The sequence below is a fragment of the Perna viridis genome, chromosome 4, assembly GCF_037379345.1.
Source record: "Perna viridis isolate PV_CMFRI_1.1 ecotype Kerala chromosome 4, ASM3737934v1, whole genome shotgun sequence".
Taxonomy (NCBI): Eukaryota; Metazoa; Mollusca; class Bivalvia; order Mytilida; family Mytilidae; genus Perna; species Perna viridis.
The window spans coordinates 41,233,608-41,258,550 of NC_142448.1; the positions used below are offsets into that span (position 1 = coordinate 41,233,608).

At 32.7% G+C, this 24,943-nt stretch overlaps 2 long non-coding RNA genes across 2 annotated transcripts in view; one reads left to right on the forward strand and one right to left on the reverse strand.

Annotated features, from left to right (window-relative positions):
- The window catches only part of LOC148620102 (uncharacterized), a 117,033-nt gene extending 99,186 nt beyond the window's left edge, over positions 1–17,847 (forward strand). The window contains exon 3 of the long non-coding RNA XR_015921726.1: positions 17,675–17,847. This is a non-coding gene — a long non-coding RNA (uncharacterized LOC148620102). The remainder of the gene's footprint in view (positions 1–17,674) is intronic.
- On the reverse strand, positions 888–4,039 carry LOC148620106 (uncharacterized). The gene is made up of 2 exons (XR_015921723.1): positions 3,048–4,039; positions 888–1,745 (listed from the first exon to the last, which is right to left on the reverse strand). It is a non-coding gene; the product is annotated as an uncharacterized LOC148620106 (long non-coding RNA).
- Positions 17,848–24,943: the final 7,096 nt, after the last annotated feature.

Below are 24,943 nucleotides of genomic sequence, written 5' to 3' on the forward strand. Positions count from 1 at the left end.
CATAAATTTATCGATGATTATTGTCGCACGTAAAAATACAAATGAGTGCAGACGCGTACCCTTCCGATACTGCTGGACATTTGTTCATTTAATTTTTTTTTTAATATGTATGTTATTTACGTTTGCTACGTATTGATTTCTACGTTTTATGTACCAGTACATAGTAACCCTATGTCACGTTACTTTTTTAAATGTTTGTTTCACCTTTTTCCTTACTTTAGTTTGTTTGCTGGTCATGTTTAGCCATTTTTGTCAGATTTTCAGACTCTCTGGTTTTATCCATTCCATACCATTATTTTTTTTCCCAAAGACCCCCACTTTTCTTTTCATAAATTCATTAAACGCATTTTAGATTGTTATTTGGAAAGTTTTTTTAACAACAACTTTGTTATTTCTTTATTATTTCTAAAAGACAAAACCTCTGGAAAATCTGAAGAAATCCATTTCCCGCCAAAATTTCAAATGCTTGTATTAAAAAACCGAGTACGCTTACCCGTCTATTATATCTTCTTATACTGTTCCAACATAAAAGATCTTTAAATATTTCACAACCCTTTGAAGGCCTTGTTTTTTTCTTAAGGACGTAGACCTAGGGTAAGGGACATAACTCATGAAATCAGTGATATGTTTGCATCATATTCAATTTTACCAAAGCCTATCAAGCTTTCCTTTGAAACAGAATGAAATTAGTCCAAGTTACTTGGGTGCTTACATGAGATTGATATAAAATGCCGAATACAAACGTTCCAATGACTGGTTACAGTTGTGTCCGTTACTTTAAGTCTACCTCTGAAAATAGACCAGCAAACATCCTTAAACGCTGCAACTTATGACACAGATATGGCAAAAACCAAGTGGTATTTATCAATAATACTTGTAATGCCGAATTAAGCATAATTTTTATTTGAGAAAGCTCAAAGCTTGATGAGAAGCAAATAAAATTTACACAATATACATTTGTCATAAGTTTTGATTCTCGATTTGGAAGGATAAATCTAAGAAAAGCAAATAAATCATGTAATGCATTTAAGTAACTGTCTTTGTAAGAATCATGCAAAATCTAAAAAATGTGATATACCCCAAAAAGGCTACATATTTTTATTTTTGTAATTAAGTTATTTCATGGGTCTATACTATGAAATGTGTAATTATTCATTCAAATCTGCCTGCTCTTTGGAGATAATCAACATTGAAAATCCAGTAGATTCTATTGTATCTGGGCTCCATTTACAGAGTTATCTGCCTTAATTTTGAAATCTACAGTGCATTCTATATATTTTTTATCTCCTAAGAGCACGGGTTATATGAAAAACCACATGTGAATTTCTGTTTACTATGACATTTCAAACAAAATATCAAAAATATAAATATGTAGGCTTTTTACCCATGAATCACATTTTGCATGATCCTTAGCTGGAGTACTACTTAATAATGTCAGTAAAATTAAAATCTGTAATCATGAGTTTTGTTCAGTTGGTTCCGCAGCAAGCCTTATAAATGGTCTGGCACATCCCATAGCAGTCATATCTCTTTTTACGTAACTTAGCATCTGAAACGTCACGTTTGCCGATATTATTGATGATGCTTGATATAGTGTTGTAACAGTTGGTCATACAGTTGGAACTTGCCTGGTAACAATGGGATGGACAAACTGCTTCCGTTGTGGCAACTGCCAATACCAGTAAAACTGTTGTTAATACCAATGATTTCCTACTAAACATTTTATTGTCTATTTCTAGGATTTTCTGAAATATATGAACAAAAATACAGAGTAGCATCTTATTTCCTTTATTTCTCTTAGAGAATCACTATCTATGTTCATTTTATAGAAAGGAAAAATAAAAAAATTACCGCGCCCACAAGTATATACAAAAAAAAACAATTAAAAAATATGTCTAAAATAGATAAACCCCTAACAAAATGTACATAACAAGTTCTGTTGTTTCGTCAACTTGCCTGTATTGTAAAACATCTCCTGATAGTTCATTTTGAAACAGTAATCAAGGGAACCAAGATTCGAGCGGTAATCAAAAACATGTTCTATGCAAGCAAGGAAAATAGACACAAACAGCAAAGAACATGAAAAACTCAAAATGACACGTAAAAACAGTTTAGAGTAAATAAGTAAGCAACACAGACCACTGAAAACTGGAAGCATGGACCAGGTATAAAAGAGTAATTTCTTGCGGAAATCAAAAGAATGTAGTCCTGGGATAAAGACCAGACATGGAAAACAGACACACGCAACAAAGAACATAAAATAACCAAATTAATACAAACAAAGTATGAGCAAGTCCGACCCACTAAAACATGGAGCATGGACCAGGGTCACCGGTAGGGTAAACGTTTTAATGTTGGATAACTTTTTATTTATTATCACCGTCATTTACATGTTGACAAATTAATACCGAGTCCTCATTGCAATAGTTGAAAGAAATTTCGGTCCAATAAGTTTTTCCATTAATCGATAAAAAATTGGATACATTTTTTATTTCCTTTTTATATGGTCATTATTGGTTAACTGTTTGTATTTTGTAAGGTTGTATTCAATTAAATATAACTTAATCACACATAATGTTTTTTTTACATCAATGACGATGCAAAAGAAACAAAATGCGAATAGTCTCGTCGGAGGCTTTAAAATAGTAAGAATGTCTTACAAATGTTGAGTTTAAACTTTCAATAGCAGTTTTTGCAAATTCTGCAGTATGTGATATACCTAAAAACAGGTTACACATTTTTTTTTGCCCGTAATATAGTTGTTTTTGTGAGTCTGTATGCTGAAATGCTTTCTTCGTTTGTTCCAATTTGTCTGCTCTCAGCCGATAATTCATATTGAAAATTCAAGTTTCTTTTGTGTTTCAGTATCATTTACAGAGTAATCTCTCTTAATTATGAATTTTATAGCACACTGTTTATGATGAACATCTCCTATGGACAATAGTGTTATAGGAAAAAAACACGTTAATTTATGTTTACTGTAACGTATTTTAGACATATCAACAATACAATGCTGGAATACTACTTAAGATCATGTTCTTACTTACCCCTTTCTTAACAGTGAAGATTTGATAGTTTTATCTATAGATGAGTCTGTTTTATCTATAGATGAGTCTGCTTTTATACCAGTGAATTAACAAACGGAAGATCGCGTCATATGAATTTCCCTTTCTGATAAGAAACTGTACGGGACGTATGAAGTATCTTGTTTTCCTGTAATATTTAAATTTCGCAATAGATTGTTAAAAGGTCATAAAGTTTAGTCTGACAATATGTTCAGCTCGATTCATTGTATTAAAATTAACATGGGCGTGTCCTCAAATTCCGTAAAAATCTTAACTTTCTACCTAAGCTCGCCTGGATTTATGTTATGTCAATTCTTTCCGAAAACTTATCAGTGTTCAGCCTCCTGTAACGAGACTCGAAGTACAAGCGAAAAATCAAAATGCATACAATTGACTTCATAATTATTCATTAGGTTAAAAAAGCCATTTACTGACACTGTATGGATATGTAAATGAGACTCTGCACAAAGTAAATTGTCTTTAAAACACAGTTAGGGTTCAAAATTCATGTATTTAAGTACCAGTCCATACAACGTCTCAGTCTTGTATTCTTTGCCCCTTAGGTTTCTATAGTTAACCTTGAATTTTCATAATTTCTGTTTAAAAGAAATAGACAATGAGTTGCAATCTAACATTTAACTATGTTTTTCCATTACGGAAATGTCATAAATAATTTTTAGGTCCATTTTAGAATGGTACACAAGAACATGTCGAACTAAAAATAGACCTTCTACTTTCACTTTTATTTGGAGTGAATAAAATAGACCCGTTTTCTGAAGCATTATTTTTCATGAAAATACTGTTTTTCTACAAAAACAAGATTTTTTGTGTCATAGCATGATATTCACCCTGTGTTTTGATGCAAAATGATTATCATTTGCGAAGGAACAAAAACAGGAAAAGTTAAAAAGAGGACGCACTATATTTTTCAGCCTCCATGTTTTAACGTACACCCCCTTAGGTTTGTTTGTTTGTTTGTTTGTTTGTTGGGGTTTAACGTCCGAGCAGCAATATTTCAGCTACATTCAGACGATGAACATGGAATTGATGATAGAATGAACATGTAATGATGATGAAATGAAAAAGGGATGGACACAAGGACAATGGGGTCGACAAATTTTGATTGCCACTGGAAATAGGGAAAAGTGGGTAGGGTCGGGTAATTTAGCCTCCTGTGGCGGTGCCCTATGGTTCCTACTCCGGGAGAATACTGCAGTAGGGTTCTTTAACGTGCGAGGAACTTGGCATCTTTCCCAACACGGTGCACCACTATGGTTTTCGGTCAGATTTTCCGTATTATAACCTGACAACCCCAGCATGTAACACGCCAGGGGTACCCCATTCCACTACCTGGGGCACACATCCCAGTTGCTCTGTGGCCCCCGGCTAGAGTTCTGAGCACTATTTAGTCGCCTTTTACGACAAGCTTAACGCTGCTGCAGGCCTATTCTTTTAACACCCGGACCTGCACGGGGCCACCCGCTTAGGAATATGTAATACAATACTGATACCTATAAGATTCAGATACTGCTTATGGAAAAGAGATTTATGGTGAATAAAACCTCATTGATCAAACGATGCCTTTTGGTCTACCTATACCATTTTTTACGTGAAAGAGTGATCAAAGGAAACCAATGTTATAGCGGTAATCAAAAGAACATAATCCAGGGACAAAGACCAAATATGGAAAACAGGCATACATAACAAAGAACATACGGTAACTAAAATCATACATACAAACTAACAAAAGTATATGAGAAACTCGGACTCCACTAAAGACTGGGAGCATGGACCAGGTGCATCGGTAGGGTAAGCGTCCTCTGCTTTTCTAGAAACACCTGCCGAGTTCATTATAAAAAGTCAAGTCCGGGGTAGACAAAGGAGGAAAGGAAAACTATGACCTGTTGAATAAATCAGTTTTCATGGCGCAGATGGATACATTTTAACGATCCACGAGTTCATGATGACGACTATAAAACTTCTGTAGTGATGACTACAATCTTGTAGCAATATAACCCTGGTCCAGAAGCCTATTTGTTAGAGTTCTAGCGCATTACAAAAAGTCTACATAGTTTCGGCAAGCTCTGACATAACGTATGAGTTGTGATATGAACACTCCATACGCAGATGCTGAAGGGAAGTTGAAAGGAAAGTTGAGAATTCTGAATGAAAAGTCATCACGTTTGTCGTAAATTTTGGTCAATAATTTTCCTGTACTATCCATTTCTAAGTGTAGGTCAAGATATGAGGTTGACTTCACAGTGTCTGTGGTATCCTTTATCTCAAGTTCTTTGGGGTAGATGCGATGTATCAAATCACCGAAATTAGGATTGTTTAAGATAATACGTCATCTACATAGCGGAAACTGAGATTAAAGGATCTAGCCAAATGACAAAATTTCCTTCGGATCAGATCACCTATAAAGTCAGCCTCATAAGAGCGAAGGAGTAGGTCAGCAAGTAAAGGAGCACAATTTGTTTCCATTGGAATGTCGACCGTTTGTTGAAAACCCGTCCACCGCACTGGACAAATATGTTGTCGATTAGAAATTCCAGCATTTTGTAAACAGCTTCCTCTGTATATTTGGAAGATGATTTGGAATTATTTCTTACAAAGTATGAGGAATATCTACCAAAAACTATATATTTGTATCTAGTCCTTTTTTTTAATCAGATCAGTATTTTTGAGAAAACTACACTTAAACCTCCCACTAAAAACAATCAAATCAAACCAAATCAAGGACAATTACAAAGTGCTAATTTCATAAACAATCCCTATAAACTACATCTCAAAATCGCAATAACCAAATAAAAAAAATATGGTTATGTGATCAGCAATTGTTTCTGAACAAGAAATAAAACTGAATTCAGTGGGTTTTTGACATGCATGAATCACCTTCTGTCTGACTTCTAGAAAGAACGCTTTTTAAGACAAAATTTGTTCGAATTATATTGAAAACTTCTTATATGATTAATAGTATACAAATAACATACACCCCGAGAAAGTTATTGTCACCCCGAGGCAGATCCAAGGGGTAATAAACTCTCTATTACCCTTTTATCCAGATGTTATTTACTGTATTACACTGAAAGGCATTTAAACACAAAATCGTAACAATCAGATATATATATTTTTGTAAATGCCTTTTGTTTTATTTACTACATTGATATTGTTTACAAATTTAATATCTATGGGCAAACATTTTGTAAATTAGATCGGGTTTCCAGTCATGCGACCTTTCAGTTTGGAGGTCGAAAGCATCATCCTCTCTCGAGGTCTCCGTTTGTCACATCGTTAAAGAGATAATATTTAAACATATTATTTTGTAAATATATTATATCACAAGCTGTGAATGATTATCAAGAGCCTGATAGTGTTGTATTTCTAGTTATTGCTGACATAGAGTATCTAAATGTTTTGTCGTACGTCTTATTTACAAGCAATTGATAGTTCTATAAAAATGTATTGCTGACTGGCAGTAAAATAGTAATCAAGGGAACCAAGGTTATAGCGGTTATCAAAAGAATGTAATCCAGGGACAAAGACCAGACAGGGAAAACAGACATAAACAACAAAGAATAAAAAGTAACTAAAGTCATACATACAAAGTAACAAAAGCAAATGAGCAACTCGGACTCCACTAAAAACTGGGAGCATGGACCAGGTGCACCGGTAGGTATAAATGTTCGGTATTGCTTGTATTCATTCCACTGTGCCATTATGGCGATATTTTAACGTAATTATATTCGTTTTATCTTTCAATGGAGACCATCTAAAGGAAAAATCGTATTTTTTTTCTGACTTTGTTTTTCAAGTTCCATCAACCCTTCACAAATAAATCTCTCGATAATTACAGTGTTTAACTCAGTGGCTCAATCTTAATTTCTTTAATATTCATTTCCCTGTTAAGTAACTATAAAATTTACTCCTTTAGAAATTGTCAGCGTAGCCTTCCAACTGTTTTGAACAGACAACGTTCTCTAAAATAACTCATGAAAACTTACATAGTTGGACAAAGTTTTGAGCTTTTTGTAAAATCACAAAAGCACAAAGTATGTTGAAATTGAATCTCCATCATTAATCATAGGTCTGATCAATTTTTATTTTATTAGCCTTCTATAATCTATTCTAGTCTTATGGTAATTTCGATCTTTATTAGTAAACGTATCTCAGCAGACAGACTAAAGACATGAGACATATGAAAATGGTAATTGGTTTTATACAAGTACTGGCTATTGCAATGACAAACTCAACAGAATTTGTAAGTACTACTTGACAGGTAATTTATTTTATACAATTAAATCATTAATCATCGAGAAATATATAAATGGATAAAAAGTGTATAAATGAGAACAACTGTTCTGTGTATTGTGTAAAATGGGCTTATATATATGTTGCAATGACGTTCATGCCACAAAACTGAGTACAAATGTCTTATGAGTGTTTGATATTAAATATTAAATTGTATATACATCGCTTAAAATGGTTTTTTCTCCCCCGTCATGATAAACTGGCTAAAATGTTACATTGTAGATGAAACTAACAGAATTAATTCGATATAAGTCAACAGAAATCAAAGAATTTGTCAGACTTCATACAAATTAAGGAAACAAAACAATAAAGTTGAACCTACACAGTTTTGCAGATACGCAGAAAACAGCTAACACAGCTGTATATTGTGCTTTGTCTAATTACATCAACCAAACTGTACTTCAAAATATGACAATTGGACATACAGGAAATTAATTTCTGTTGTATGTATAAGACCACATGTTTCCTTCCTTTGAGAGTCGAAGGGAACAACATTTTACGCATGTTGCTAGCATTTATTTCCGGGATATGCCTTTTATGTTTGTTCTTATTTTCTTCTACAGCTCCAATCGACCTATTTAAAATTAAGTTCAAAAAACAAATAAATCGAATAAGTGACACTAAACACATGGCTTAACTTCAATCCTTATACATTTGGTACATGAAAACGGGTAAATATTAACTTTAGCTTACTAATTCTACACTGCGACTTAAGCTTACTAATTCTACACTTCGACTTTAGCTTACTAGTTCTACACTGTAGTTGTGATATGCACACTCCATACGTAGGTGTTGAAGGGATGTTGCCTTAGATGGAAGGTTAGTTAACAATTCTGAATGAAAGTTTTCACGTTTGTCGTAAAGTTTGGTCAATAGTTTTCCTTTTCATGGTGCAGATCGATACACCGTAACGATCCACAAGAAATCAATAATGTCAATTTGTCCACTCTTAGGAGATAATCCACATTGAAAATCCAACAGTTTCTATTGAATTTAGTGTCATTTATAGAGTAATCCCCCTTAATTTCGAATTCTAAAATACAGTATGTATAACTTTTATCTCTTATGAACAAAGGTTATACGAAAAGCAATATGTTAATTTCTGTTAACTACAACATTTAAAAAAATATCAAAACCAACTATATGTAGTCTTTTCAACCATAATCACATTTTGCATGATTCTTATTCTTAAAAAGTGTCTGGTTTAGGTAGGGTTTCGGCGTATTTAGTATTCGTTTTAGATAGATTTCACTGTGCTACATCCATGCTTTTACTTCCTCATTTTTTTATGATTGCAATAAAAGACAAAGTAAATAAAGTTTTCAGTATTATATTAATATGTATTAGCCAGGAAACAGAAGGCACGTTTGCTCTAGCTTAGCTAATATTTTCAGTCTCGTGCACATATAATAAAAAAAATACTACACTTGTACTGGAAAAAAAGATTTTTAAATTAAATTAATTCTGCAATTTCAGACAACAGCTCGTAATACATCGTAACGTATGTTCAAATTGTCTAGGACACATATTATATGGTTGATATAGGTAAAATAAACGCATTGTAAAATGGCTTTCTTATCTGTTAATCTTATTTTAATTATCAACAATCATTAATATGGCGAAACATTCTTAACTTAATAAGGACCTTTATCCGCATTTGTTCAGTTCAGATAAATGTTTGGTTAACATAGATTCATATGCATTTGAACGTTTATGAAAACTTCGGTGAGAGAATTTTGTTCATGGAATTAGACCACAAACTCGTGTATTAAAAAAGTGACTGTTTGTTTGTTATGGTGAGAATGATAGAAAAGAGAAAGCGCTACAAACTTACAAATAAAGAGGAATAACTCGATGATTTTTGTATTAAAGTTGTTTTGTTAGATTAATAAGTTAAATGGTACATTGATAATGGTGGGAGGAAATTTTCTTTTTGAGACCAATATTAAGGATATGCCTTATTTCTACGTAGACAGACGCTTAAATCGTGTTTTATACTCCTCGAAAGAGGAAAAAACCACAACAAAACATGTTAACTTTTAACACAAAATAAAATATTCAGTAGGCACTTTCATGGCATTTTAGAAACCCGTAATTAATTATATTACTTTTTCCACCGTTGCAAGCTATCCTGACGGAGTAATAAGTAGGGTCGTAATAGTCGCAAAAGGAGGAAAGTCATTAGAACAGTTGTTTTGATCGTAACATATGGCTTTTATCCTATCTTCGTTTCTAATAGGGTGACACAAGTTTGCTCCAGTATTCTTGCACTTATCATCTTTCAATTAAGAGACATGTTGATGATTTTCAAGCGTTCATCTTAATTACAAGTCAGATTGATATGGACGTTTCCGTCCTGGTTAATAATCTGCTCAAAAACCTATGTTAAACAAAAAATGAAATAGTTGTGGTTTTTCTATTGTATAGAAATTAAAGTGAGGGTATCGCGTTAAAGGAGGACCGTCATTGCTTCTGTCCATACTTTATCTGCCGTTTGCACTGTGGGTGGGGGTGTACTATCTTTAATCCAACACAACTGATGGGAAATGATTGAAACTTTCATAGAATCTATATTGCATCTTTCCATTGTGAACCTCATTTTTACAATTTTGATCAATATCAATTTTGTGGTCAAATAGCGATTTTATCAAATTGCAGAAATGTCAATTAAACGAAGATTGCTTACTGTTTTTTTCTTAGTCTAAATATATTTGTTTTTTAATATTATGTTTAGTTGCTGTGTTTAGTCATCGTGATTTTAAGATGTTAGTCAACTTGTAAAAACGTTAAATCTTGTTTGCATCCGATGATAGAGTTATTAGGTGCATTTACTAAGATTGCAGAACACGATCATTTCAAACCATACAATTACATTTAGCGTCTTTGCTGCACCTTAATGGGTCCGGTAATTCAGATGATTATTTGAAAGGAATGTTTCAAGTAAACATAGACGGAAAATGTTACTAATTTCTTTCCTTTCTGGGTTTCCTTTTTCCTTCAAACAATTAACCCACATGCTTACGTTGAATAACCTGATTCGTCTCGTAACATCTATTATGTTGTTTCAATTCTGATTTTCAATGGTGTATAATCAGAGGTTTTCTGTTGTATGATTTCTTCGAATTATATAAATGCAGTATGCAAACAAAGCGTTTGATTGTGTTTTAAACAATAAATATTAAAGAACAAAATTTCATTACTTCGTAGAAAGCTGTCAATTTTGTCTTTAATTTAAGAAACAAATTTCTTGAAATTTGACTGTCACTAATGCAGAACTTGCTGTACCAACCTTTTGGTATAAAAAACGTGTAAGTTCTTTGTCTAATTAAATATATTAACTTCTGTAAATTCATAAACAATCGCGTGGATTTATTACTATCAAGGATGAGGATTCTTCGCTTCTTTATATACTTTGATTTAAGAGTAAATGTTTGTGAGAATCCGACAAAATTTGAAAAAAATCAGAAAATTGCATGTTAAACCCCAACGATGTGACAATATGATTTCACTCAAGAGTGGTTTTTTTTCTTATTTGAAAAGACCATTATTTCATCTCTGCATCATTGTATGTGCTCATAATTTTTCATACAAATCTTAGAAAAATGAGGGTTTTGACTGAGTTAGCTGCCATTAAAATGTTCATTTTTAGTGCATTTCAATGGAATTATAATTCAATGCACCAACAAGACATGGGAAATCTGGTCTGTTTTCCTTGATTCTGATCATGAAAATAGTAAAATTACACTATCAAAATGTTGGCATTTTGTCATACTATGCTTCATTCACTGCCTGATTCTTACAGGGACTGACAATGACTTAAGGATATCTAGTACAAATTCTAGTAGTGACTGGTTGATTTAGTATACCTAATATAAATAAAAACATTTTTAACTTTCTAAAGTACTTTTTTGAATGTCGTGTTTTTAAAGCAGAAATTTAGAAAACATTGTTTTAATTACCATAATCTTTTTTTTCCAAAAGATGAAATTTTTGTAAAGCTAGTATAACTCTTATATTAAGGCTAAAATATTATATAATGCGACAAATGCCTGTAACCAATTGCATTTATAGGCCACATTGTTTTACATAGCAATTATTACTTGAAAACTAACTGTATTCATGAAGTTCGATTTTTTGTTTTGTTTTGTTTGTTTGTTTGTTTGTTTGTTTTCTTTTTGTTTTGTCTTGTTTATTAGCGAAAGATTTATATAGTACTCCACTTTAATCTTCCTATTTTGTAAAATAAAATCATAAGAATATTCGACTTAAGACATTGATGAATAACCTCGGGTAAATCAAAATATAATAATTGCTTTACCAACCTCAATACGAGTGCGATTCTCTCGAGGACATGTGAAGTTTACTGATATTTAAAAGTCAATAAAGGAGCAAGGAAAGATTAATAATTGCTTCCCTTTTCTGATGTAAAAGGCACTCTTCATACCTTAAGGGGAGTAGAATTTATACTATGTAATTAACGCGACTTTCAGCCATGTACTCTTTTTAGATTTCGTACTATTCGTCATTCCTTCTGGTTTGTGAATTTATAAGATTATCGTTTTTCAAATTAAAAAGAAACACTATTTCAATGATTGGTAAACATTTTTGATTCTAAATGACCTGCCTGGCAGAAGCTATTGTAAATGAAGTCCTTTCAAGAAGTAAACATTCATTTATTGTTTAAACGTGTATCGGAGAGGGGATGGAGGTAATTGGATATTGACACCAAAACAAATACAAATTCGGTTAAAGGATACTACCAACACTGATTTCACCAATAAATGAATTAATCGATCGTATGTATCTCGGACACAACCACTTCTGCTTTTATGAAAACACAAGCCTCACTCATGTCAAAGAGAGTAACAGTCTCCTCTATAGACCCCATTCATGTTTTATCCGCTGACTTATAAGCTCTCCTATACAGGGTTTGAAACACCAAAAATCACAGGACATGTGTGTACATTTGTCTTCTATACCATCCATTTATGTTGAGTCGTGGAAATTGTACGGAAAAGAACAAAATTCGAATATATAACTGTTTAGCGAGTCCTATAAAATTCAGTTAAACTGGCTCAGTTAACAAAAAAAAGGGTTTTTTTTACTTATGGACCTTTTGTAATGCAAAACTGAACTTACTATTTAAAAATTTGTGAATTTTCATCTACATATAGACTCGTAGAATTATCTTTGGAAACAAATGTCATTCCTATATTGGCCGTCAGATTAAGGTGTTATGCTGATGTATTTGTTACGTTTCACCTTATTCGTTTCGTTTTTATTAGTATACAAATCTAGGTGAAAAAAAAACTTACTATATTTGTATAACTAAACGGACAGTAACTTCCATAGCGTTTATGATATTCGAAACTATGATTTTATATCATCAGGATATGCACTCAATAAGATTTATAATATTATCAAATCCAAACATTTTCCTTAAGCTTTGTTGTGTTTAGCTTTGCTGGTGCTGCAAATTCCATACAGTATATTGACGCGCCAAAAGAGGAGGTTTGTGGTTCATATTTCTTCTTTTGGTCGTCAGCATCGAAGGTATTTGGAATTGGTATTCCAACACCCTCGCTTATGGTATATGTATAGGTTTCGTTATGAGAAAAAGTTTAACTATATTTAAACACATTTGCAATGCCATATGCAATAAGTTTCAATGGTTTATTGTTCCTCTGTAATGGGGTCGTTTCGATTGTCTTGTGATGTTGTGTTCGAGTGTAGGTAGTTGTGGGTTCAAGCGGCATGTATGGTATACAGAAATGACTTTGTGTTGAGTCAGATTAGCATGTCTGAGTGCACGCGAGATGATATTGCTGCCTTCAGATCTTTGCATCATTAGTTACTATCTGAATATATCTGTCATGTATCGCATATCCTTAAATAGAAAAGGTAAAATATAATATCCTAACATTGAGCATTGATGTCACGTGATGTTGAGGTCACTAAGACCTTTTGAAGTAAAAAGTATCGTAAAAAACGACATCAGATAATTCTGATAATAGATAACAAAGTTTCCGTTGTGTCAATCCCCAGGTCATGTGTAAGAATGATGTTTACTATTGTAAAATCTAGCCATGAAAGTTAACGCTCAAGTAATGAAAGAATTTACTTCCAAATGTGTTGATATATCAATTCCTCTGGTAGTGGCGTTAATAAATTTACATACGCTGTTGTCAAATCATACACCACGTCATACAATGCCTTGTCAAAATGTTGTAAAATCTTACATGCGAGACGCCATTTCGTAAGTTTCAACTCCCTAACGGGACATATAAATACATTTACAGAAAGCTTATGTCTTGACTCGATGAACTGTTAAGCGGAAGGAGGAAATCCAGACGGCTTAATAGCAAATTGACAAACCGATGAAATTGGGTGTGCGTATTGTTTGTTTTTGATTTTGGCGAATTACGAGAATAGAATAATGTATGATCATTTCTACATTACGGCAATGGATTTATTAGTTTATAAACAATATTATAGTCTACGTTTCACTCAATACTGTCTTTCAGCTGTCAGTCTGAATCCTTCCCTTTGTCTAAGACTGTATTTTTATTTTTATTTTCTTTTAAGATCCTTTCTCCTCAGAATAACTCAATGGAATTAACTTCCAATTTATCCAAACTCACTTTTAAATGAAGCTTTGTTTTGTCTTAGAGGAAGAGCAATCAATATGATACATGTGTACATTTAGCAGATCCTTTTTAATAGTTTGTAGTGACTTTCGCACAGTGCAGTTGACACAAGTTCTGTCATTTTCTTGTGCAAATCCTTATAAGTATACACAGTTACATGTTTTTGTATTATTAGTAATTTTACGTTTCCATGGGTTATATTCAAACTATTCGATATACTTTTAATAAAGTACACTAAATGTTTAATAAACAGTAAAATGTGTTTCAAAATTTAACAAATGAAAATCCTTTTTGTGTATTTCTTTACATTTGGAGTTTCTATTTTTCAAATAATATCAGTGTACCTAGTAATTATGTCAGTGTACCTAGTAATAAATTTATTTCTGATAAAGTCCAGGTGTCAATTTCACAAAAAGTCGTAAGCGTGACATCGTAAATTATGATAAATTAAAGCTATTTTAGGTTGTGACGTCATTACTTACGATAAACATTACACTAACATTTTTTTTTCGTTAAATCGACACCAGAATACTTCCATTTCAATGCGTAATCCTATTTTATAGTAGCACATTATAAGGAGTATTTAGTTGATGTTTAACAATAGAAAAAAGCCTATAAATGACAAATACTCACAAAATTTACTTTTTTTCTAATTCCGAACAGTACAGTAACAGACCACGTAACCAGCCCAAGTTTATTACATGGCTGTTGGACTTTCGATGTGTGTGAAATCGTCACTTTTTCAAACCTTAACGTTTTGACTTTGATTTGGTTAATTTTAGTAGAAAAATAATGTATTGTTTCCTAACAAATACAGATCGGAATTCAGAAATCTAAAGTGAAACCGTATCATATGTATATCGAAAAGGCATCGTTTGTTCGGTAGAATTTTTGATACCATGAATCGCCTCTGTGATAGGCAGTGTCCGAATTTTATATGTAATGGCACTATAGCACTCAATAAACTTTTGAAGTAATTAGTTTGATGCATTACCAACAAAATGACTTCGTTATATTTTGCAAATTGAAAGACAATGAACCATAGAGAAAATTTGAATGAAAACTGATCACAATATGACAACAGGGTTTAAGTTTGAATTGATCTTCCAACGTTTATCAGAATTGATTTTGGAAACATACCTAATTATCTTAATTTGAACAATTTATCACTGTTGTAAAAGGTAATTCAAATGCAAATATTGTAATTGTTTTAATCTGTAATATCAATGATACAGACACTTCCGTTTATACCTCAATTATGTATAAGGCCTTCATTGACATTTCGTATTACATTAGCTGTCTGGTTAATGACTAACTAACCTAAGGCAGTTACAGCAGAATTCCATGTTTTTGTCTTAAATCTTTCAAATTAGCCTGAAACGAGAGATACGAATTTCAGAATACATTGATTTGTGTTGACATTTTATAAAGGACATTTACACTTAAGAAAAACTATACCATGGTACGCGTGAACAATAGGCACGAGACGTGATATACAAATGTTTAAATCAAATTTATATTCATAAATCACTAAAAATTGTTTTATATGGTTCATGTTTACTGTAAGTAGAAGCAATCATAATGTGTAATGCTGTTATCAAATTACTAACTGGACATCTCTCGTGAACAGTCCATTCAAAGAGCGAAGTACGTTTACCAGGGTAGTTCTTAAGTCCAAACATTTATTTTGTGTTTTTATGGCGATCGATCTAACATGCATAAACAAAAACTGTACAGATTAATTGGTAGAGTGGATGGCTAATTTTATCTCTGCATTTAAACTTTATTTTATAGAAAAATACTGAGATAAAAAATGCAAAATTAAAACGACTACACAAGAAACACATGTACTAAGTGGAAATTGATAACTATTTCAAATGTTACAAGGTCTAATGATTGCAAAGATGCTTTTGAATAGGTTTGTGTAAAAGATAAATATTTAGCAATAAAGAATAATGAAAAAAAAACTTTTGAGCGCAGTGTCCTTGTAAATAAAAAAGAGTAATCAAGGGAACCAATGTTATAGCGGTAATCAAAAGAACGTAATTCGGGGACAAAGACCAGACATGGAAAACAGACACACACAACAAAGAAAACAAAGTGACCAAAATCATACACACAAAGTAACAAAAGCAAATGAGCAACTCGGACTCCACTTAAAAATGGAGCATGGACCAGGTGCACGGTAGGGTAAGCATCCTCTGCTTTTCTAGAAACACCTGCCGAGTTGCTCATAAAAAGCCAAGTCCGGGTAGACAAACGAGGAAAGGAAAACTATGACCCGTTGAATAAATCAGTTTTCATGGTGCTGATGGATACACCATAACGATCCACAAGTTCATGATGGCGACCATAAAACTTGTGTAGTGATGACTTCAATCTTGTAGCAACATAACCCTGTTCGAAAACCTATTTGTTAGAGTTCTAGCGCGATACAAACAGTCTGCGTAGTTTCGGCAAGCTCTGGCATAACGTATGAGTTGTGATATGAACACTCCATACGCAGGTGTTGAAGGAACGTAGCCACAGATGAAAGGAAAGTTGACAATTCTGAATGAAAGTCATCACGTTTGTCGTAAAGTTTGGTCAATAGTTTTCCTTTACCATCGATTTCTAAGTATAGGTCAAGATATGAGGCTGACTTCACAGTATCTGCAGCATCCTTTATCTCGAGTTCTTTCGGGTAGATGCGATGTATCAAATCCCCGAAATTAGGATTGTTTAAAGATAATACGTCATCTATATAGCGGAAACTGATATTAAAGGATCTATCTAAACGATATTCTTTCTTTCGGATCAGATCAACTATAAAGTCAGCCTCATAAGAGTGAAGGAATAGGTCAGCAAGTAAAGGAGCACAATTTGTTTCCATTGGAATGCCGATCGTTTGTTGGAAAACACGTCCTACACAATGGACAAATATGTTGTCCATTAAAAATTCCAGCATTTTGTAAACATCAGTTACGTTTGATAATTTATGGGGAAACGGTAAAATTTATTTTAATTGTATACTGAGGTGTACAGCTTTTAAACCAAGATATTGTGCAATTTAGATCACTTCAATGAACTGCTCAGTGACGGATCAAGGTGGGAGGGTGCAGAGGGTTGACAACCCTAATTTAATTGGAAAATGTTCTAGCACCCTTATTTCCTGAGGAATACCCTCTCCATATATATATAAAAATATAATTAACATATATCTTATCAACAATATATTCACAAAAAAATGTGAAAAATTAAACAAATGACATAGAGGAGAGGCAATAACGATGAAAGTAAAAGACAAAAAGCGAGGATAGATTGTCATGTGATAAATTTCCAAACCTTTGGGTATCCTGCATGGCAACACAAATTCTACTATTATGTTCATCAGAAAATAAGTCATTACCAAAATTTTTTTTTTTAATATTAGTATTTTCATGTAATCTTGCTAATAGAATGCCCCTTTTAATTTGATATAAATTACATTCTATGAAATATTGAAGGCCACCCACATCTACAGCTAGCACCATGTGTAAAATTGACTCGGAATAATAGATCAGCGTTTAGGTTACTGCATCCTGGCCATACATGAGTATGTTATATGTTTAACTTTCAATTAATAACTGAAAAGTATACCGGCGGTTTAGGAAATTCATTCCTTCTAATAAGTTTTTTTTTTTTTTTTTTTTTTTTTTTTTTTTTTTTTTTTTTTTTTCTTCAAACGATTGAATGTCGGCAACCGCCGCAAGTTTACATCAAATGCGTTCCATTACCGTATCGAAAGAGTAATCAAGGGAACCAAGGTTATAGCGGTAATCAAAAGAATGTAATCCAAGGACAAAGACCAGACATGAAAAACAGACATACACAACAAAGAACATAAAGTAACTAGAATCATACATACAAAGTAACAAATGTAAATGAGCAACTCGGACTCCACTAAAAACTGGGAGCATGGACCAGGTGCACGGTAGGGTAAGCGTCCTCTGCTTTTCTAGAAACACCCGCCGAGTTGCTCATAAAAAGTCAAGTCCGGGGTAGACAAACGAGGAAAGGAAAACTATGACCCGTTGAATAAATCTGTTTTCATGGTGCTGATGGATACACCATAACGATCCACGAGTTCATGATGACGACCAGGAAAAAGACTTCGAATATAGTTCTTATTTTGTAAGTGAAACCTTCAAATTATTATTTTTTCCGAGATTATATACCCGATTAACGTTCATATTTCTTTTTACACTGTCTTGTAGAAAATCAGGAGAATTTTCATGTTGAATGATATGTATTAAGTTTAATTTCCTACGTTTTTCACTTGAATTGAAGAGTTTTCAACCCGGTTTCAAAATGTAATTTGTCGATATTAGCAAATTGTGTTAGTCCGGTTACATTTTCTTGCAGATTCATAGTGAATTTGTTCTTGTCACTGTAAAATTGACTACACCTGTCCCGTACTTCTCATGTATATTCCAGTCTAAGCAGAATATAGGTGAAGTAAAATTATTACCAATTGTAGGGTAAAGGTGCCTCAAAGCCTTTTTTTTAATGTATTTGTTCAAAATAAATAAAACAATAGTCACGCAAATTAGGGTATTAGTAAAATTACCGAACACCAATTCGATTCATAATCGATTGAAGTCCAAAATGAATCTAACAAAATAGATATTACACCACTGGAGCAGATTGTACCGCAAGTTACAAAGCTTATACCAATAAGGACCTTATGACTTAATCCTTTGCTAAGTTAAGTTTGAATTTGCGATTTTAAAATGACGATACTGTAAAAAAATGTGCATCTTTACACAAACCCGGATTATAAAAATGAATGACATTCATGAATTATTTTGTCGTGCAAATGAGCCATAAAACAGTTTTGTTTGTGGAGATTTTAAAAAAGGATACTTGTATCAATAAAGGTTTTTTCACACACACTGCAATTTGTTTGTGAAAAGTATGTACATAATGTAAATATTTGTAGCCCTCGTTTCCCTGTATACTTGCAGGAACATTGATAAGCATGTGCATGTAGTCGGAAATGTGGTCGAATATTTAAGTGTCAGAGGTTAAAACAATAATATAGAGTGTAGAAAACAGTACACGATTGTAATATACATATCAGTATCTAGTGCAATAACGTTTGCATTAAGAAGCAATGGTAATGTTTTCTTTCCACACGGTCCTTTCAAATATAACCCAGGGTCGCCAGTGACGTCTTCTGTATTTTGATTGTTCGAGTGGATATAAGGCAATCTTTATTAATTATATACGTTCTAATATTCAAATTAAAAAAGGATGCGTTTAAATATTTATTCAAATTACTTGTTTCAGATTACGATACAATAATTAAATTAATTAAAATAATTCCACCATTACTTTGATTTTATTTCATAAGCGGCAATGTACTCATAAATTGTGCTGGTGACCTGAATCCATCGTTGTAGCGATCCTATGGTCGCTTATGATAAGTATATGCTGCTACTGACTGAATGCTAATATGGATGCTAAAGATGAGCACAAATACAATGCAATATGAGAAGTTGTATTACATTTCTGTTGTTCAGTGTACGTATTCCTAAATTTATGTATGTTACTATCTAAACATGTTTCAAGAACTGACTACCTCGTACAGAGGATGTGTACATGTTTCAAGAACTGAATTCCACGTACAGAGGATGTGTAACCCATGGTCAGAAAATGCAGTAGATAGTATCTTCATCCTATCAACCGATATTAAAATACAAAATGCGGTTACAATTATGTTTTAAGGATTATTGGTTCAGATAAAACAGATGCAACAGCCACAAAGAATCATTTTAATGTCAATGTGTATAAAATTGAAAGAGAAAACTGAACATTTCTATGGCAAAAATATATAATCCTTATTTTTAGCTTAATGAAACAGACAAAACAATTATAATGCTTTAGGTACAATTTTTACATAATGCCTATTTTAACCTCTTCACAGAAATGTCGAATGATATGGCAATTGACCACTGGTTTGCGTAATAAAGTCAATTTTCTTGATAAAAAGCAAAGGTTCCAGTGGTGGTTAGTGGACATGGCAGAGTTTGACCAGGAAGTCAAATTGGTCGAGGACGAATATCATCACGCACACCTGCCTTAAACTATATTTGCTCTACTAAATCTATGGGTTTCCTGGTAAGACACAAAATTTATTATTCATCTGTTCGTCTCGTAAAAGAATTGTCATTGTGTGTCATCTTTATGGTTATATAGCCTTTTACCTCATTTTTAAAGGTTTTATAAGAGCAGTAACTAAACAAAATCGTTCTAGATTTGTTCCGCTTTGCTTAAGCTTTCCCAAACATGCTTAACTATAAATCTTTGTTAGTTTACAAAATTTAACGAGCGTTTTGTATATTTAATTTACGTTTGCGCGCTGTAGCCGATTCGTTTTAGAAACTGCATTTCTGTAGTATACAGTGAAGCATGTTTTAAGCGAACACCTTTCTTAGGTTTACTCAGATTCAATATATATTTCAACTGAAAGAAAAAATCTTTAAAAAAAATCTGGTTTCAACAGATTTTAATGTATGTGCAAACGTGTGGAAACAATATATTTTGAGTGTCAAAACACTGAAATCAAACTGAACACATTTAAAGTAATTGTTTTCAGTAGTACGTCATGTAGATACATGTATATACATTAAAACAGAAACTTGTATTTACTGACAATATTGGTCAATCTTTCTTCTACTAAAATTCATACAATATCTTTCATTACACCTTAATTCAAAACTAATCAATTATTTATAATACGGTGTCACAAGGCATTGAAATTTATACCAACTGTTTGGTGAACAATTATATTTCTTCATCATTTAGTGGAGTCCGAGTTGCTCATTTACTTTCATTTTTTTTTTTTTTTTTTTTTTTTTTTTTTGAATGTGTTATTTTAATTACGTTATGTTCTTTTTTGTGTACATTTTTTTTTTATTTCCGTGAGAATCTTGATTCCCTTGATTACACTTTCATAGCTAAAATGTTGAGCACTATTTTCAAGTCTTACAGCTTATAGTTCATTAAGATTACTCAAAATTATTTTAAAAGTGGAAATTGTCCTCTTTTTTAGAAATATATATTTATTGACATATAACTACTGATTAAAGTAGTGGATATCTTTTAGGTTTCGACAATAAAAATATGAGTTAAAGACACTACTTTACTGCTTTTAAAGTAAAAACTGTCTAAACATTTCTATTTTTATTTAGTACGATATATTCGCTTTTCTATCAAGTAGAAAGATGATATCACCAGGCTACTATAGTTGTTTGTTTTACACATTAATAAAAATGCTGTCACTTTTGACGCTTTAAGTAGCAGTCTTTGTAACAAAAATGCAAATTTTGCAGTATGTGATACACCTCAAAAAAGGCTACACATTCGTATTTTGTTATTAAGTTAGTATTAAATAACGATATGCACTTAAGATATTTGCAAAATATAACAAATCCTAATTTCATGTTTTCTTATTTTGTAGCCTTATTCAGTAATGATTTCTTTACACAGGCGTAAATACAACATTTAGTTCCATATGTTTTGAAAAACATAATATTTCTCGAAAGTGTAGTTCAATACTGATAAAAAACATAAAAAAATCATGAAAATAAGTAATAAATAATCAGATGTTAAGTATTGACTTTCATAGGACTTAATGTATGGCTTTCATCGGACTTAATGTATGGATTTCATAGGACTTAATGTATGGCTTTCATAGGACCTAATGTATGGCTTTCATAGGACTTAATGTATGGGTTTCATAGGACTTCATGTATGGCTTTCATAGGACCTAATGTATGGCTTTAATGGAACTTTATGTATTGTTTTTTTCAGTTATTGACGTGAATTATTCTCCCTTAACATATACTTGAAGTTTTCAACTTTTGATAGACAACCGTAATGGTTTGTAAGTAAAAGAGCAGCAACTCATTTCACTTCTTTGAACACATTGGATCGATTTTTCATTCATTACAATTCTTTTATTCTTGTGTAAACTTTAACTTTCCTATCTAAAATCCAACTCATTAGTTATAACGCCATTAATCATAACACGAGAATGGAATGGACGTATTTACAGTTAAGGAGGTATTGTAATATGTTAAGGTTGAGACTGTTAGACTATATGTAAAGGCTTTGATAACATATGGTTCTAAAAAGCACTCTTTTTCTGTTTTCTCTCTATCTTGAGTAGAGCATTGATGTGAATGCGTAGACACTCACACTTTCCTTATGATGTATATTTGTGCATGCTTTTGTTTGTTATGGGAAAGTTGGTAAGGACAAGTTTGTCCTCACTGTTTTAATTCCTCTATTGTCAGATCATTCTTTAGTTTGTCCGTCCCTTTCTTGTATCGTTTCTCATGACCTGCTGACCTCACCATGTTTCAAAGACAATGATCATCTTGTTCCGCTATATAAGTCATGTTTATCATTTATAAACAAACCACATAAGGAGTCCCTGATTATTCTCTAATGAAAAAATTCAAAACAAATTGTTATGTACTACCAACTGCCTGGCTCTTGCATGAACACCCTCTTAATTGAACACAAAATATCTCGCATTACAGATGCAGCAATATCATTAAGAAATACTAGTCGAATTGCCTACGTCAAAGTGAAACACACACACACAAACATACTGAATGAATCTGTATACCTTAAAAAGATCTATGATAACGTCTATCAAACATATGTGGTGATAACATTTTAAAGTGAAAAAATCCAGCTCTAGATTGCTTATACCATCCTTTTTAGCAATGACATAATGTTTTTGTCCTACAGTCAATCCACATGTCGTGAGTTTTCCTTGTTGTACATGTATACAGATATGGTTTCGACGCCTGCTTGAACATTATTCATGCAACAGAAAAATATTTCAAGCATGACATTATAAAACAAAAGCATGCAAGCATCAGCAGTAATTTTATTGTTCATCGACCAAACTATCAGTAAAAATAAATAAAAAAATAAGCAATGTGTTTATTCCAATGTTATTAGAAGATAAAGAAGCACCCATTTTAAGTAGCACTCCAGCTAAGAATCATGAAAAATGTGCTTCATGGGTGAAAAGCCTATATATTTTTATTTTTTATATTTTGTTTGAATTGCCATGGTAAACAGGAATAAACATTCAATTTTTCATACAACCCGTGTTCTTAGGTGATAAAAATTATATAGAATGCACTGTAGATTTCAATAGACAATATTTTTATCGTTGCCAATTATTATAAATTGCTTTTAAAACATATTTTTATCTTTAAACATGCGAAAAGTAGCTCTGAATTTAACTGAATAAGGGCGTGTCAATATTTTTTTAATCCATTGAAATAAAACAAACTTATTTTAACCAATCAGATTACAGTATTTATCTCAAATTAATTTATGTTTGAATGAAAACCAACCGCTTCAGTGGTCTCTGGGTAGCATGTTCGCCTGGAGTGTGGAAGCGGTGGGTTTGATGAAACGCCGAGTCACACCAGAGACTAAAACTGGTAGTCACTGCTTCTCCACCACGTTTGTTGTATTTAAATGTATGGAGTGACATTTGTTCGGCTTGGAGCATTTGCCCAAGAGGTGTGACATACCTACATGTGTGCTCTAACTTATCTAGGCAATTATATTAAATATCCGGATCAGCGTGTCGTTCTCGTTCTAAAATGCAGGAAATATATACGATAGGACATTAAACCATAATTGATAATTGATCAAGGGACTCCAAACCTTAAGTCATATCCGACTTATATTGCACAAGTCTTCCACAAATGTTATTAATATAAAAGGAATACTTGAATCAATGCAACACAAACTTGCGAGACCAATCATGTCGAAAAATGATTAAGTGCAGCTCTGCCTTAAAACAATACAGAATGTTATACTAGTAAGTAGAAATTCATGCATTTCTTAATCCCAAATATATTTTTATTGAAAATGCTTCAGTAGGCTTCTAAGAAACTGCATTCACAATTAAACGTTCAAATGAAAGTTACCTAGTGGACCTAATAATTGGTTAACGAAATATAATAGATCTAGTAACATGAACATAAGAAGAGTTGCTTTAAAGATGTAAAAGTGTTCGAATAGTTTCATTGATTACCTGGCGATGTGATGAATTAATCACTGCCTGATGTTTAGACAGAACCACACAAAGTGAAAATCGGCCCTTATAACTACTACTTTATAATAATTTTCTGTTTTCTTGCATTCGAGTATGCGCTGTGCACTTTTCATGTTACATTTTGTATAGCACCTTGGCATCTATCTACTACAACAATATTACTTTAGATGTCTTATAACGTCTTTGTAGTGGATCAAAAATACGGTACATATGCTGGTACATTCATTACTGTCGATCATGTGATCTGTGCACAGACGTTCTGTGCCTCAAAAAGGGGTTCATTCATCACTACAGAAGTTTTACGTTCGACATCACAATCTGATCGACAAATATGAAATTTCAATCTCCCGAGATTAGATAAGGCAAGATACCGGTATTAGGTTCGACGTCTACCGGGTTTGCTACCCACCGAATTTGACACCTTCTCGCCGCAATGAAGTAGTTAATTTGACACAAAGGGAGTCGAAGTGGTGGCTAGGCGACATTAACCACAATTCTCGATCACAATTATTAATTACACTGCTATCCTGAGACTGCCCTGAAGAATAATCAAAGGAACCAAGGTTCTAGCGGTAAGCAAAAGAAAGTAATTCAGGGACAAAGAACAAACATGGAAAACAGACATACACAACAAAGAACATTAAGTAACTAAAATAATACGTACAAAGTAGAAAAAGCAAATGAGCAACTCCGACTCTACTAAAAACTTGGAGCATGGTCCTCTGCTTTTCTAGAAACACCCGAAACACCTGCCGAGTTGCTCATAAAACGTTAAGTACGGGGTAGACGAAAGAGGAAAGAAA